At 37.7% G+C, this 17,350-nt stretch overlaps 1 long non-coding RNA gene across 2 annotated transcripts; it reads right to left on the reverse strand.

The window, feature by feature from the left end:
• Nucleotides 1–1,733: 1,733 nt before the first annotated feature.
• LOC133635688 (uncharacterized) lies at nucleotides 1,734–15,646 on the reverse strand. Of its 2 annotated transcripts, none has more exons than XR_009822111.1 (4): nucleotides 15,625–15,646; nucleotides 7,693–7,745; nucleotides 7,448–7,576; nucleotides 1,734–6,185 (listed from the first exon to the last, which is right to left on the reverse strand). It is a non-coding gene; the product is annotated as an uncharacterized LOC133635688 (long non-coding RNA). The 2 variants fall into 2 exon arrangements; XR_009822112.1 differs by having other exon boundaries at nucleotides 1,734–6,188.
• Nucleotides 15,647–17,350: the final 1,704 nt, after the last annotated feature.

Here is a 17,350-nt window from a genome sequence, read left to right on the forward strand (position 1 = left end):
ACATATATGTTTTTTTCCTTCTTTATTATGCATTTTCGGCCGGTGCGACTTATACTCCGGAGCGACTTATAGTCCGAAAAATACGGTAATATCTAATAATTAGGGATGTGCTGATCGATCAGCTTCCAAACAGTATCGGCCATTTTCATTAAAAAGCAAGAGATTGCCAATGCCGGTTAATATTTTCCGATCGCCGATCATAAAAGCTTAAATTTTAGTCCCTCGGCTGAATTTATTTAATTCATCCATTCTTTCACTCTCACAACAATCTTACTTATCTCATCATATGAAATGTAACTTACTTCACCAATTATTATTATTTATTTATTTTTATTGTGATTACTTATGGAGTATATTGTGAATAAATTGAGAACAGGAAGTGAACAAAAGTTTTAGCAACTGTTATGTAAAAGAAAAGGGGTAGGATTAAATAAGCTCTGCTTCTTCCTACTCCTTTTCGAACATGTTGAAAAGAGACACTGGAAATTGTGATGTATCATGTAGTATGCTTGCATGTTCGAAATAAACTCAAACTCAAATTCAAGCGGCTAGCAGCTAATTATTTGTCCCCATTTACAGTGGAGCCGCTCCCCCAAATGAATAATAATCACCCCCGTTGCGACAAATAAACTGCATTTTTAGTATCTTAAATATCCTCATCAAATATCATTATCACTGGGGGACGAGGCTGAACAAATTGCACACCGAGACCAGGAGAAGGAATGCTAACAGCTAGAGTAGCCGCTAAGCTAGTTTAAGACAACACCAAGAAATAAGTGATTAGTAAAGTTTAAGAGGTATTAAAGAAATCAAGTTCCAGCAGAAAGTAAGCAGGGAATTAACAAGTAGATTAATAAGACTAGAGGGAGGATAAAATAATATAATATTTTAATATAGTAGTAGTAGTATAATATTTATAATATAATATTAAAACAACAACTGTTTTTACAGTCAGAACATAACACGTAAAGGGAGGACGGATCGATCCATATATTAGTGGTGTCGATACCCATATACTGTATGATCGGGACTAAACTTATCAAGGAAAATGTTTTATCTTATCAAAATTATTATTTTATATTGTTTTTGTTCATGTTTACAAATTCAAGAAATAGTTCCTTGACATAGGAGGACTTATTTAAAATTATTTAAATGAACAATAATTGGTAGTTTTTACTTTTCTTTAGTCCTTAGTACTATTGACTTTGTTTTGCTCAGAAAATGTAAGAGAATAAGGGAATACTTTAAATATTACATTGATATAGTTAAACTGTCAATAGCACTAACACAAGTACATTTTAGATTTTACAGTTATTAAATTTGAATGCGGCTGAGATAGGCTCCAGCACCCCCCGCTACCTCAAAAGGGACAAGCGGTAGAAAATGGATGGATGGACATTTGATCAGTGTCAATATCGGCCAATCACACTCAAGGATGATCGAAATCGGAATCAGCAGCATAAAACCCTGATCAGAACATCCCTACAAATAATTTATCTTATTAATAAAGAATTACTTTTGTATTTAGATTCTAAATACAAAAGTAATTATTTATTAATAAGATAGATGGATGGATGTACGCCCATGGTATATTCTAAATATTAGAATATACCATGGGCGTACATCCATCCATCCATCCATTTTCTACCGCTTATTCCCTTCGGGGTTGCGGGGGGCGCTGGAGCCTATCTCAGCTACAATCAGGCGGAAGTACAAGAAACCGAAAAGGCCGAAAATGGTCCCCAAGCTGCACTTTGGACACCCCTGCACCAGGGCAAAAGTGTAGTGTAAACAAACAGCACAATATGAGAGAAAGTGATATTACACATTTCAGATATTTTAAGTCCATTCCAAAATTATGTCAATGCTAGCGAGAGGACAAAGTCCAACAATTCTATATTTAAAAAAAACACGCAGACACTTCATTACAAAGTGATCACTTAGCTGCTGTGCTCAGGCCGTATCTAATCGATTCTCTTCCTGGATGCTCTCGATCGCTCATGTGACACAACACCTCTAATGCCTCTTTCCTAAATGAACTGAATTATATTTATATAGCGCTTTTCTCTAGTGACTCAAAGCGCTTTACATAGTGAAATGAACTTCCTTGACTGAGAGTGTGTCCAGAAACATCCACAAAACCATTAGCATTGCTGCAGTTGTCAGGGTGCATTCACCCAAATCTGCACGAAATGATTGATTTCTATGCGGGAAAAATTCATATTGGTCAGATTAAATCCTATTTAGTGATAAATTAGTGACTAAATCTGTTTGACACCGAATTGAGAATGACGGATGAGGGTAATCATGTGGAGTGGCAGCTTCCTTGTATTTCTTACAGATCATGTCTTGGTGGAGGAGTGGATGTACCTTGATGGAAGTGATTAGCAACACACACTTTTAAATCCAACAAAAGTGACAATAGGCTCCTGCGTATCATCATGAACTCAATAAAAACTGTTGCTGTGTCTGCATTAGGTTCACTCCTGTGTGTTGTAATCCAACCAAATAACTGACTATGCCAAACAGAGAATGCCTTGGGACTTCGGCTGCACTTTCAGAGGTCATCATTGAAGCATAAGAAATTGTTTACTGCTCACGCCAAGCAATGCATTCCTCCAGGTTTAATTGATGGATGTCACCATGGCAACCCGCATGAACGAATGACTGCCAGGAGAACATTTTCATTTGATTATTGTGTGACCACTTCAAGGCTGAGTAAGCCTACCTATACACTCTACGGACACAACATTAGGTGCAAATGCACAGTGGAATAACATCCAAAACCTAGAGCGAAGAACTCTGCACAGAACCTATGTCCCAATTCAAAGATAAAAAATTAAATAATTAAAGCACTTAAGACACATACTTAAGTAGTGTCTAACATGCTACGTTACTTAAACCAGGCATGTGATTTGAATTTAAAGAAAAAGACTGAAAATAAGCCGGAGGTCTGGGGGCCGCAGGCCCAGGGAGGTGCCCTGGTGCGGGGACAAGGCAGAAACCGAAGCTCCTGGTTTTTCAGCAATTTAACATGTAAAATTAGCCAAAAAAAAAACACAATTTAAAGATGTTTTAGTGTTTAAAGAATTGAAAAATGATCAACAGAGTTGATATCCTGCACTACCATGAGCTAATGCAACGACATTTCGTTCTTATCTGTACTGTAAAGTTCAAATTTGAATGACAATAAAAAAGGAAGTTTAAGTCTAAGACATAACTACATACCCCATTCATCCAAATGAATGACTATGTCTGTTTCAGTCACTATGTTATTTACACACTACAGTAATTACAACTTGTGTTCACATCCACAGGAACCACATGGGTTAGCCTACTCTATTCACACTATTTACAACCTTACTAGTGTTCACTTCACAGCCACAGATGGGTCATCTAGTTATTTACATTATTTACACTAAATTGGCCCTGGTGTGTGAATGTGAGTGTGAATATTGTTTGTCTATCTGTGTTGGCCCTGCGATGAGGTGGCGACTTGTCCAGGGTGTACCCCGCCTTCCGCCCGAATGCAGCTGAGATAGGCTCCAGCACCCCCCGCGACCCCGTAAGGGACAAGCGGTAGAAAATGGATGGATGGATGGACACATTACTTTGGTTCATTCACACATTACTTTGGCATTTTTGCTTTGAAGGCTCTGACATGAGCCTTCCTGGCAAATTTCTGAGCAGCTTGCATTTTCCTTTTTGTTTCTGCTTTAGTGGATTCTGTCTTAGATTTTATAGCCAATTTATGTCTCTTTGACTCCCTCTCCACTTCTAACCGCTCCAAATGCAAAAATCATAAAGAGTACAAACAATGTTTATTCTATTAGCCAACTTCCTTTATCTGATTAGTCATTTGTGATTTATAGCATGAAACAACAAATATCTTGCAGTAATATTGTTTATGTTTCAAAATGATTCAATTAACTATTCAATGTCAAAATATAAACAGTAGAAATAATGAACAAAATGTCAGCTACTGTCTTGTTCTAAAACACCAATGAAAATCAAATGTAGCATTTAGACATGTTATACTGTAGCAAAAGTCATCACATGTCACAATCATGTGTGTTCTTAAATGTGTATTCCACTTCTTCCTTGTCGCGAGCAGTTTTGATTTGGGCTTACCTGGTAAACAACTAAAATTAATGTTTTATCCAGGCGCATACATTTGTCCAAATGTGGCCAAGTGGACGTCGTCTACATCGCTAAAAGAAAAATCGAAGGAAGACAATCCTTCTGCCATCTTCCACTAGGTTTTTTTTAAAATATATAAATCGCCCGCTTGAATATTCCCTCTTCTTTTCTCCGACTCTCTTGTTGTCATTTGGGATGTGTGTTGTGATTATTTGTTATTTATGGCAGTCCAAATAGGATGACACACACGTAGGATGAAGGATTCTCTCATCGTTCATCTTTTTTCTCACAGCCATTTGTGTAACTGTGCCAGTTTGCCCATACATTTCATACATGCTAAATATAGACGAAAAATAGTGCCAGCAACACAGTTTTAGTCTTGATGAATCATATTGCATGTACTGAATGATTATATTTGCATCTCCGACTCCTCTAAGTATTGTGGGAGTTCTGGTGATCAGCATATATTCTGCATTCATGAAGACAGACACGCTAAATGGACTGCGTTGTTTATTTTGCTCATTTAAGAGACACAATCTTCTGCGCACCAGTTTAGAGGATCAGCTTTGCGTGGGCTATTAAGTTACTATGTGTTTTAGTACACGCAAACCTTTAGTAGATCAGGCTCTTAGTGTACCAATTGTCACAAATACACATTGTTGCAGTAGTTGTGACCCCAAGATGCGGGGACACCTTGAAAGTAAAAGTGTATTTATTTAACACACAAGTAGCTAGTGCAGCAGGGAAATGCACAGATAAGACGATTCCCGATTAGGGACTGCCAGCAGGTGCGTATCCTGATTACTAACTGGGGACAGGTGCTCAAGCCAGAAGTAAAGTGTCTAGAAAACAAAGGCAGACAGGAAGCAGAACAAAAAATACAAGCACTGGTCAGGAAACAATACAAAAGACAGGAAGCTAAAAATAATGTCCAAAACTGTCAGGTGGGATCATGAAAGCATGTGTGCAATATTAGTTATTCTTCTAATAATTTTTTGTCAGCAAATCTGCACCCCAACCTTGGAATTTTCCCATTGAGAGGTGAATAAAAGTCTTTATATTTACATTTCGCCCTGCGTTGAGGTGGCAATTTGTCCAGGGTGTACCCTGCCTTCCGCCCGAGTGCAGCTGGAATAGGCTCCAGTGCCCTTGCCCCCATGACAAGCGGTAGTAAATGAATGGATGGATAGATGGACATTTACATTTCTTTTGCAATTAATGTCATGGTTACAGGACATTTTGCACTTTAAGTCTTTATTTAGATTTTACTTTTTGTACTAAACTAAAACAATATGTCCTAAGTAATTAATGTTTCTACTGTTACAATTTATAATAGCTATCACAGTTTGGCCTTTATGATTATTTTATTTAGTTTCTTTATTTATTTCCTGTCCAGAGCTTTTAATTTTGTTTCCACTTCCTGTTTGCCTCCACCACTTTTTTTGTCTGAGCGCTGGCTTTCTCACCTGTGCCTGATTGGAAATCAGGACACACCTGTCCCCGGTTGCCAAACAGGATGCTTTTAATGCTGGTTTACTTTGTTTGCTTCCATACTGTAAAGCTTTCCCCACGCTTCATGTGCACTTCCCTGTTGCACTATTTATTTTTGTGAATAAATTCATTTTCCCTGGACTTCCGGGGATCTATATCAACAACACCCAAGCCAGACCGTAATGATAGCTTTTTAAAATGAGTCAAAATCATGTTGTGGACTCAAACATGTATAAACGATCATTTGACTAGTTGACTACCATATCTTTCGGACCATAAGGCGCACTGGATTATACGGACTATTAAAATGGATCATGTGATTTTTTTGTCAACATTTAAAACACTTCCTTGTGATATACATAACATGTAATTGTGGTTCTTTGGTCAATATATTGCATAGATTATATTTTACACACCATCTTCAAGTTGCTTTCTGACCGTCTCCTCAGGATGCGCCGTTTGGTTCGCCGTATTATTTACGTGGCTCCCCTCCGACAGGGTCTTTTTCTCGTCATCTTTGTTGTACCAGTAGTTTTAGCACTTCCATAGCGAGTCTACTGACAGATATAAGTTAGAAGTTTACGTTACTTTATATAACAAAATGGCAACAGCAGAGAATGAATGCCCTACAACAAGAGAATAGAGAAAAAGAAGAAGCATATCAACAATGGCAGAAGCACGCACATTTTCAGGACTTATGCAGATCCCAAATACACATCAACAGGTGCCAATAGGTAGATAAAAGTTGACTTTGCATAATAGGTTGAAACAAAATGCCAGATAAGAAGTCTACTAATAGGTGCTCGTTTGGGGTCCTTATACACACACCATAATAATACCCGTATGTTGAAGCGTAGAAGTCTAACTACAGCCGACGTAATGCTCATATAATCCATCAAGCGATGCGACTTTGTATCTTACCAAAGTCGTACTCAAACATTTTGACTGATTTTTGAGCGCTGTGTGTAATGTTCTATATTCCCAATGAAACATCAACGTTTTGGGCTTGCTTGCTAACCAGTAGTTGCTAGAGTCATTTCTTGACAGCCTGCAGTCCACACGTATCGCTTATGTTTGAATGCCATCTACTGGTCACACTCATCATTACATCATGTACCACAAAAAAAATGCTTCTAGTTCGGGAAGCACAACCAGAGTTAATCTGTACATTAGGCACACCGGGTTAAAAGGCACACTGTCGATTTTTGAGAAAATGAAAGGATTTTAAGTGTGCCTATAGTCCGAACAATACGGTAATCAAAATAATTGATAGTTGCAGCCCTAGCTTTCACCTATAGCACAAAGTGGTGTATTTAAATAGGAACACTAGATCGTATTTAGCCTTTTTTCTTTTTTGCTTGATTTAAAAAAACAGCCCCCCACAAATGTGTATATTGTATAACCCTGCACACCATTTTACTGACGTTTCTTAAACTGCAGAGGTCTTACTTCGCTACTGAAAATGAGAAAACTATTATTGCAGTACAAACCACAATAATAAACCTATTTTTGAATACTGTCTCAAATAAAGTTGTAATAATTGTTCGTTCTTTCTAGAGATAGCAGGTGTAACTAATTAAGTGGCTGTGAGTGTCTTAGTAAGGCCTCCACTGAGGGCCCCGTACATAAACGGCGAAGCACTTGGATACTATTTGTGTATGAAAGATGCTAAATCCCAATCCAATGCAAGTCAATATGAGCTAAACTACTCCTGCAGCAGAAAATATGTTGATTATTTATGATTAAAAGCCAAGATAGTTGTTTCTTTCAATGCACTTTTTGCTGAGTGGGACAATGACAAACAGCATCCAAGTACCTTATGTTTGTGCAGTGCAGTACTTCCAATCAGCAACACTGGCTCCAACACTTTAATCCAATTCTTAAGAGGCACAAATCATGTAAGCGCTTGCAGGACAGTAATCCAGTGGTACAACATCGCCCCCGTCTGGTGTAAAGATAAAATCCAGGCAGCGTTCAGGGGGAAAAAAAACATCAGTTGAATTCATTATGTTGCATTTTTTAAACATACACTGAAGTATGAAATGCAGTCATAGTACATACCAGATGAGTACACTGCATGGAGCATTTGAGGAAAAATGATAGTATGTCAGCCGCTGCAAAATAAATAAATGCATTCATGTTATTATTATATTATTTTTTTTAATTTTAATTTTTATTTTTATAATGTCCTGCCCAGCTTCTCGGGCAAATCATATAGCAGATGTAGATGCCCATATCGGCTGTTCAGATTTACTTTACAAAAGAGAAGTGTAGGATACTTCTCTTGTTGCCTTACTTGTATTTTGACTTTATTAAATGTATTTATATTATCATTTGGTGCAGCCGGGCCGGAGCAGGAGGGGATAGAAAGAGAGAAAAAGGAAGACAGAGGGGGGAATTGTGGGGACAAGAGGGGGATTAGACAGAGAAACAAAAACAACAACAGCAAACACAACAACAACAACAACAACAGAGCAACATCAGCAAATACGACATGTACAAATATGATGGTAAAAGTAATAGCAAATAAGCAGTTAGCGAAAATAAAATAAAAAATACAGAAATGACAATGAGCATTATTTCACTAAAAATGGAGCAATATGAATACCAATAGAAATAGTGCTATTGATAATAAACAATACCAATACTTTACTTTTATTATCAACAATACAATTGTTCAAATGCAACAATACATATACGTAATGATAACTTGAGATACGAAAGAATGCAGAAAAATGGAGGGGAAGAAAGAGAAGCAACCTACATCATTAACATTGTAGATTGTTATAGTAACAATAGGTTAAGCTTTGTCAGTGTGCCATGTGTTATACCCAGTTTACCCTAGGGCAACAACGTTAATATATGTTTGATGAAACGTGATTATGTGCATTTATTTTGTTAATTATTATTATTATCCATCCATCCATTTTCTACCGCTTATTCCCTTCGGGGTCGCGGGGGCCCTGGAGCCTATCTCAGCTACAATCGGGTTATTACTTAATAATAATATTCTTGTTAATGATGACCCTAGTGTGTGAATGCGAGTGTGAATGTTGTCTGTCTATCTGTGTTGGCCCTGTGATGAGATGGAGACTTGTCCAGGGTGTACCCCGCCTTCCGCCCGAATGCAGCGGAGATAGGCTACAGCACCCCCCGCGACCCCGAAAGGGACAAGCGGTAAAAAATGGATGGATGCATGATGTAATTTTCAATTGGTAATGGCGAGGGAGAGAACAAATTAAGAATGGGTCACAATAGATGGAAATCTTATTCATTGATAAACAAAATGGATATAAAAAGAAGAATGTAAAAATATGTGTAATAGAAACTAATGTATTAAAAAAAGAAAATAAATGGTATGATGAAATACATAAAAAACATTTTAAACTACATATAAAAGCAAAACTAAAATTAAATTTGTATTTAATAAATAAATAAATAAAAATATAGAAATAAGAATATATACAGTATATATATATATATTAGGGTTGTCCCGATTCCAATATTTTGGTACAGGTACCAACATGTATTTCGATACTTTTCGATACTTTTCTAAATAAAGGGGACCACAAAAAATTACATTATTGCCTTTATTTTAACAAACAATCTTACGGTACATTAAACATATGTTTCTTATTGCAATGGAAGAACAATTTTGGCGTTAAATAAAATAGTGACCATACTAGACAACTTGTCTTTTAGTAGTAAGTAAACAAAGGCTCCTAATTTGTCTGCTGACATATGCAGTAACATATTGTGTCATTTCTCATTTTATTATTTTGTCAAAATTATGAGGACAAGCTGTAAAAATGTATTATTAATCCGCTTGTTAATTTACTGTTAATATCTGCTTACTTTCTGTTTTAACATGTTCTATCTACACTTCTGTTAAAATGTAATAACCACTTATTCTTCTGTTGTTTGATACTTTACATTAGTTTTGGATGATACCACAAATTTAGGTATCAATCCGATGCCAAGTAGTTACAGGATCATACATTGGTCATATTCAAAGTCCTCATGTGTCCAGGGACATGTTTCCTGAGTTTATAAACATATTATGAATTTTAAAATACGGAAAAAAGATTTTGTGACGATAAAAAATATTGATGTAATCATAGCATTATCGACTAGATACGCTCTTGTACTTGATATCATTACAGTGGATGTCTGGTGTAGAGCCACTCATGGCATTTGTTTACATTCAGGAACAGCATCATTAGCGGTGACGCCGGTGAGCTACGGTGTGTAGTGAAGCATGTTTAGCTATTCCTCGTCCTGCAGGGATGATACTTGTAAGAAACGTACTTTATTCGTCGCCATGGAGACAAGGATTAGCGATTTAGAAGTAGCTAAAACACTGCCGACTGCGGATGGACTTTAGCTGTTAGCTAGCTAGCCATGTCTTAAAGCACCTCTTCCTGAGAGTGTTTCAGTGTTATAGCTTCACCTTAATCTTTAGCTTTTAAGCCAAAATACGTCCGTTCTCCCTTTTCTGTCTACACACACTGTCTGCTTGTAAGTACTCCGTGATTGTGTGCTGCCGAACATGCTCTGCTCGTAAAACCAGCAATGTTGTGACGTGACGACGTGCCGTCAGAAAAACTAATGGAGAACCGGTACTTTTCAAACAGAGTATGGTACCATTTTTTATTCTATAGTACCGCGATACTGTACTAGTACCGGTATACCGTACAACCCTAATAAATATATATTAGGTATTAGAGATAGTCACACAGTTCTGTGTCCAACTCAGTTAACATGCAACTCTGCATCTTATGTGTACATTTTCCCCACTTCCAGGTGTTGTTCTGTAACCAGTTACTCCAAGATATTTTATCTGATCGCTTTCAAACTTGCAAACAGTTGAGGAATATGGATGATGCTAAATTTCGAAGGGTTTAGGTTTCCACTATATGACGTAGGCAAAGCATGGCGACCAAGATGACCCTTTTCCAAAGAGCATCAAAAAGTCACAACCTTACAGTAGAGCGCCAGTCTCAAATTCAAACACAAATAATTAGTCTGTAAAAAAAATAATCTATAGATTTTACGATTAAAAACAAAACTTGGCAGCTCATTCACCAAAGTTTTACCATAAAATTTGCAGTGTTTTTACACCAAATTACTGTACATTGAAAAACTGTACTATTGTTGGTTTTGTGTTAAAATTCTGGTGACTGAGCTGCTATTTTTTTTACCGTAAAATCTAGGGCCATTTTTCGGACTGCATTACTATAAATTGAAAAACAGTAACACTTTTATTTTTACAACAGAATTTTGGCAAGCAAGGTGCTCTTTTTTTACGTTCCCTGTTTTTTACAGTGCATTACTATAAATGGAAAAATGGTACCACTGATGATTTTACGTTACATTTCTGGCAACTGAGCTGTCAGGTTTTTACAGTAAAATCTAAAAAAAAAACCTCCCCTCCTCCATCAGCCGGCGTAACGCAACCTAGTACACATGCGCAGAAAACGCGCACGTCATAGTCACCTCCAGTGTTGCTTTGTGTGCAAGATCTTAAATTTAATTTAACTTATCTGAACAATATCCAGTGTTGTGTTATTTCAATTAACTGGAATCCAGTGTGCTCTGGGGCCCTATTGTAGTGAATCACACCTGAGCCGTCATAAATTAATCAAATCTTTATTAGACACATAAACAATGTGATAAAGAACATTTTACATCAATCAAACTAGGGATCAAGATATCTGGTCAGGACACTCCTCACTCTTTTGCCTTCACCTTCATTGTCCATTCCTTTTTGGTGACTTTATATACTCTGGACCTAGACGTTAAGTCCACGACATACATGGCGGACAATAACTGATACAGTCTGCTTTGCAGTCTAAATGCATTTGATGTTTTCGGTAGTCTTCCCTCGACGGCCAGGTAATACAAAGCACACGCTAACTTTTTTATCATATCCACGGGAGCCCGCATTCTCGTTGTCTCTCCTTCGACAAATGGACAAAGTTTTTGGGTAAGTAGAATCACAGCTGACCTGGACATTGGAAAGTTCTCTTGCCGTCTGAGAAGTGTTGTATCCCAAATAGCTGCAATCGCTTTCTCTTAAAGGCCTACTGAAACCCACTACTACCGACCACGCAGTCTGATAGTTTATATATCAATGATGAAATCTTAACATTGCAACACATGCCAATACGGCCGGGTTAACTTATAAAGTGCAATTTTAAATTTCCCGCTAAACTTCCGGTTGAAAACGCCTTTGGATGATGACGTATGCGCGTGACGTAGCCAGTGAAACAGAAGTATCGGTACCCCATTGAATACAATACAAAATAGCTCTGTTTTCATCTCATAATTCCACAGTATTCTGGACATCTGTGTTGGTGAATCTTTTGCAATTTGTTTAATGAACAATGAAGACTGCAAAGAAGAAAGTTGTAGGTGGGATCGGTGTATTGCAGCGGACTACAGCAACACAACCAGGAAGACTTTGACTCGGATAGCAGACGCGCTAGCCGACGCTAGCCACCGACCGCACGGATGATCGTGGTGAAGTCCTTCGTCCTTCCGTCGATCGCTGGAACGCAGGTGAGCACGGGTGTTGATGAGCAGATGAGGGCTGGCTGGCATAGGTGGAGCGCTAATGTATTTATCATAGCTCTGTGAGGTCCCGTTATACTAAGTTAGCTTCAATGGCGTCGTTAGCAACAGCATTTTTAAGCTTCGCCAAGCTGGAAAGCATTAACCGTGTATTTACATGTTCATGGTTTAATAGTATTGTTGATTTTCTGTCTATCCTTCTAGTCAGGGATTTATGTATTTTGTTTCTATCTGCATTTGAGCCTGATGCTATCACGTTAGCTCCCTAGCTAAGTTAGCTTCAATGGCGTCGTTAGCAGCAGTTGTTAACCTTCGCCAGGCTGGAAAGCATTAACCGTGTATTTACATGTCCATGGTTTAATAATATTGTTGATCTTTTGTCTATTCTTCCAGTCGGGGATTTATTTATTTTGTTTCTATATGCAGTTAAGCACGATGCTATCACGTTAGCTCCGTAGCTAAAGTGTTTCGTCGATGTATTGTCGTGGAGATAAAAGTCACTGTGAATGTCCATTTCGCGTTCTCGACTCTCATTTTCAAGAGGATATAGTATCCGAGGTGGTTTGAAATACAAATCCGTGATCCACAATAGAAAAAGGAGAGAGTGTGGAATCCAATGAGCCAGCTTGTACCTAAGTTACGGTCAGAGCGAAAAGAGATACATCCTGCACTGCACTCTAGTCCTTCACTCTCACGTTCCTCATCCACAAATCTTTCATCCTCGCTCAAATTAATGGGGTAATCGTCGCTTTCTCGGTCCGAATCGCTCTAGCTGCATTGAAAACAATAGGAAAATATGAGGAGGCGAACAACTGACTACGTCACGCTACTTCCGGTAGGGGCAAGGCTTTTTTTATCAGAGACCAAAAGTTGCGAACTTTATCGTCGTTGTTCTATACTAAATCCTTTCAGCAAAAATATGGCAATATCGCGAAATGATCAAGTAAGACACAGAATGGATCTGCTATCCCCGTTTAAATAAAAAAAATCATTTCAGTAGGCCTTTAAGGTATTCATGTGTGATTTCCACAAGCGTCTGTACATGCAGAAGGAGAAACACGGGCATGTCTGGACGACTCGCCTCCATATTTCCGAGTTACGTAACCGCTTTTTTATGAAGCTGGCTGTGGCGCGTTCTTTCTGACGTCACTTCCTCTCGAAACTCAGTTTGTAATCGATCACTGAGTGTATACAAAGCTAAGAGCCGGAGATTCAAGAAATACACGGCGGACTTACCCATGTAAAAAATTGTCCGAGGAGGGGGACCTTAAACGATAGTTTAGTGTGGCTGAAACGGGGCTTAGGCTAAATAATTATTCGTTTAAGGCAAACCTGGGCAATTATTTTGACTCGGGGGCCAAATTTAGAGAAGAAAACGTGTCTGGGGGCCGTATAGCTATTATTAGGAACACTAATACAATAAACTCACAATAATATCTGATTGAATGCTAAAAACGTTATGACACACCGCCTTAAAAAAACAGAATGGAATTTTCCATTTTTTTACTGAATGAGACACCCAGAATGTACATGAAAATAAAAAATGTGGGATTTACAATATTAACTATGAACGATAAAACACTGAATATTGACAACATATGAACATCACACCACCTCTCAATCGACATATTTTACAATCAAGCGACACGCAACCAAAATGCAACAAACAGCGAAATATGAATGCGAGGGTAAAAAAAAAACACCTACAATCTGACGTATGTTACATATCACTAAGCTTAAGAACTTAGTTGTAATGATCTCCTACGGCAACTGTCACAGACACCCGCATTTTAGGCTGGCCGCTCTAGAAACACTCTGTGGAAATGCATCCCACCCACACTGCTTGGTGCCTCGTCTGAGCTGCTGTGACGTAGATCATCATAGTAACTAGTATATCCTGAAAAAGCGCAAATTCCAACCATTGAAATACTTTGTATAGTTCAAAATGTACGGTAATCTAAAAACATCACTGCACATCATAATGGCAGCTACAGTTTCCATTTTACAGATTTAGTACTTATTTGGGAATGTCCGGCGGGCCAGATTGAAAAGGTTAACAGGCCGCATGCGGCCCCCGGGCCTTAATTTGCCCAGGTCTGGTTTAAGGGGTTATCCGGCTTAGTGTAGACATAGCCTGACTTTGTTACAGTGTAGCCATGCAATCAATGATTGTGCAGCTTGAAAGAGATGAATATGTATTACATTTGGTAGAAATCTCTTTAGCGGTCCAAACAAAAGGATATGGCAGAACAAAGTTGGCCCGCGGGCCCCACTTTGTGCATCCTTGCTTCAGAGCATATTGCTTATTCTGAGCAGATGATAGGTAACAGTGTTTAACATTTTAGCAAAGAGGGCAATGAGGTTTACATAAATAACATTCTAAACTGATAAAAATACTAATATATACCTGTATATCATATTTGAGTGGAACACATTGGAATGCACTCCCAACAGGTGTAAAAGAAAGGGCATCTCTATCCTCCTTCAAAACCGCACTAAAAGACCACCTCCAGGCAACTACAACCCTAAACTAACACCTTCTCCTCCCTTCCACATAATACCTCTTCAGATTGTAAATAATCAAATGTAAATAATCAAATGTAGACACTTTTTCTTATACTTTCTGATCTCTCTCTGTGTCCACTACTTGCTGTACATATCCTACCAAGTCAGTCCTACACTGTTTCAATGTCCATTTCTCTGATGATGCAATTGTTGATGCTGATTGTTGATGACTGAAGTGTTGATACCAACCAAACCTAACCCCCCCCCCCCCCCCCCCCTCCATATCCCACACCCCGGATTGTAAATAATGTCAATAATTCAATGTATATACTCAGATGATTATCTTGTGTGATGACTGTATTATGATGTTAGTATATATTTGATAGTATATATTTGTATCATGAATCATTTTAAGTGGACCCCGACTTAAACAAGTTGAAAAACGTATTCGGGTGTTACCATTTAGTGGTCAATTGTACTGAATATGTACTTCACTGTGCAATCTACTAATAAAAGTTTCAATCCATCAATCAATCAAACAAACAGAACACAGTTCAGATGTTTTTTTTCAAATACTACGTGTGTCAAAATGTGTTGTTATACATTGTCACATTGCTCATGGGTAATTATTTTAAAATAACAATTGTCTTCAAATACGCTTTAAAGAACAAACAATCATTCTAAATATGTTAAACTGCGATATTTATTGAGTCTTATTAGCATGTTAGCTTTCCTGACAAATACATCACGTCAGGCAATTAGGCTAAAAACAAAAACCGACGGCGAATTTTTTCTAGCTAGTTTTATATGTTGCATTTCATTACAGCATTAGGGTTGTTAAATTGGTTTTAAATTACATTTATCTTCGAAGAATACGCTTTTGGAAATGAGCTAAGTTGATACACATTCGCTTACCTGACGTGCCGCCATCTTGGATCTGTCAGCACTGGCGGATCGAGCCTGAGGTCACCAGTATCGATTAGTACCGGTTCGATATCAGCATAATGGAATCGATGTTTCTTTTTTTTCAAATATATTTTTGTTTTCCTTATAATGTTGTATTTATATATTGTTCACAAACCCAGGTTATTTTTGCTTTTGCTTATTTTGCTCAAACGATAATACGTAATAAACTGAAATAATTATTTTGATATCGTTACACATATTACACATGTATTTTATTCACAAATAAAAAAAATCCTGTTTTATTCTGATTATATATGATCAACACAATTAAAGTGCATAATTACAAAATCATTAAAAAGTATCTGCATCAGTATCATCTGGCCCGGTATGTACCGGTACTCGGTATCGAATTGATACCAACATTTCAACCCACAGGGAAGACAACAGGTGGGAAATCAGAATAGGCTTAGACAACAATTTAATCTGCAAAACGATACAGAAATGACACAAGAAACAGTCTTTGGTTTATGCCCCCGTCCTTGCTGGGTGGAAATGCATTCAAGACAGCTTTGTGCAGTGAGTAAAAAATTAACACTGTAAACAATGAGTATTGCTGTGAGGGAAAACATGAAGAAAATGTAAAAATGGACGACGTAACTCTGCCAGGCTTAAGCATTCAGTGTATTTACATATTATTAAACGGCAAAGCAATATCATTGTCATTAATTACATTGCAAATGTCTGTTAAGGCTTTACAAATATAGTAACTTTCACTGGCTTGCTCAAAACCAGCTGACAAACCCATGAAAACAATAACACCACTACTTTATGCATCAATAATTATAGCTTAAAACTTTCATGCAAACCTTTTTTTTCTAAGTATGTATAAATAATTCAGCTTTATTAACAGGCAGCAGGTTAGATCTTTTGTTATGTAACTTTTCCTCTTTATTGTCCGGCAATGATTAGGCAGACTTCCTCATTTGTTGTATACCACACTGCTCTGATTAACACACATCTTTTTGAAGAGATTGTCTTCATGGCGCAAGAAAAAAGATCTGTGGAACCTTTGTTTTGGTTTCAAAACGGCTGTACAGCTGCCGCTGCCATTACACATGGAGGGGACAGTGTTATTTGCAGTCCATTCCACTGAATTGGTGGCATTTGCATCCCAGGGAAATACAATGTAGTAATGCACGATAAAATGCATTGTAAAAGGAAAACATTGATTAAAAGGAGCCATATGTAATCATTTCATGTCAAGTCATCATTAAATGGCCCTGATATGTCAAAAGGCATTGATAAATCATGTTCTTTTCGAATACATCTATAACTGATAACAGTAGTTCAGCCGGGATATGCTCATTTCAAAATTAGATTTACAGCCCCGAAATCGTATTGTTTTCATTTCGATGCCCCGCCCTTAACTATTTGACCAATGAGAAAGTCTGTGAGTGTGTTACATCCAGGTTGCCAGTTACGCACCGGCATCTTCGTCTGGCTACTGCCTCCGGTAAAGTTACTAAACATGTCAGACCTTAGTAAATCTAAAAGGTGTCATTACGATTCTCAACTTATTCATGACAAAGCCAGGAACAAAACGAAGATTTGTATCGAGGATGAAAGAAGGCGGAGAAGATTATTTCATCGGACGCCAAACTTGGTCATTTCCTCCTTTATAAGAAAATGTAAATGCCTTACTCACCTATTACTTGTAAAAAAAAAATGGAAATGG

Source organism: Entelurus aequoreus, linkage group LG20, assembly GCF_033978785.1.
Source record: "Entelurus aequoreus isolate RoL-2023_Sb linkage group LG20, RoL_Eaeq_v1.1, whole genome shotgun sequence".
In the NCBI taxonomy this organism is placed as follows: domain Eukaryota; kingdom Metazoa; phylum Chordata; class Actinopteri; order Syngnathiformes; family Syngnathidae; genus Entelurus; species Entelurus aequoreus.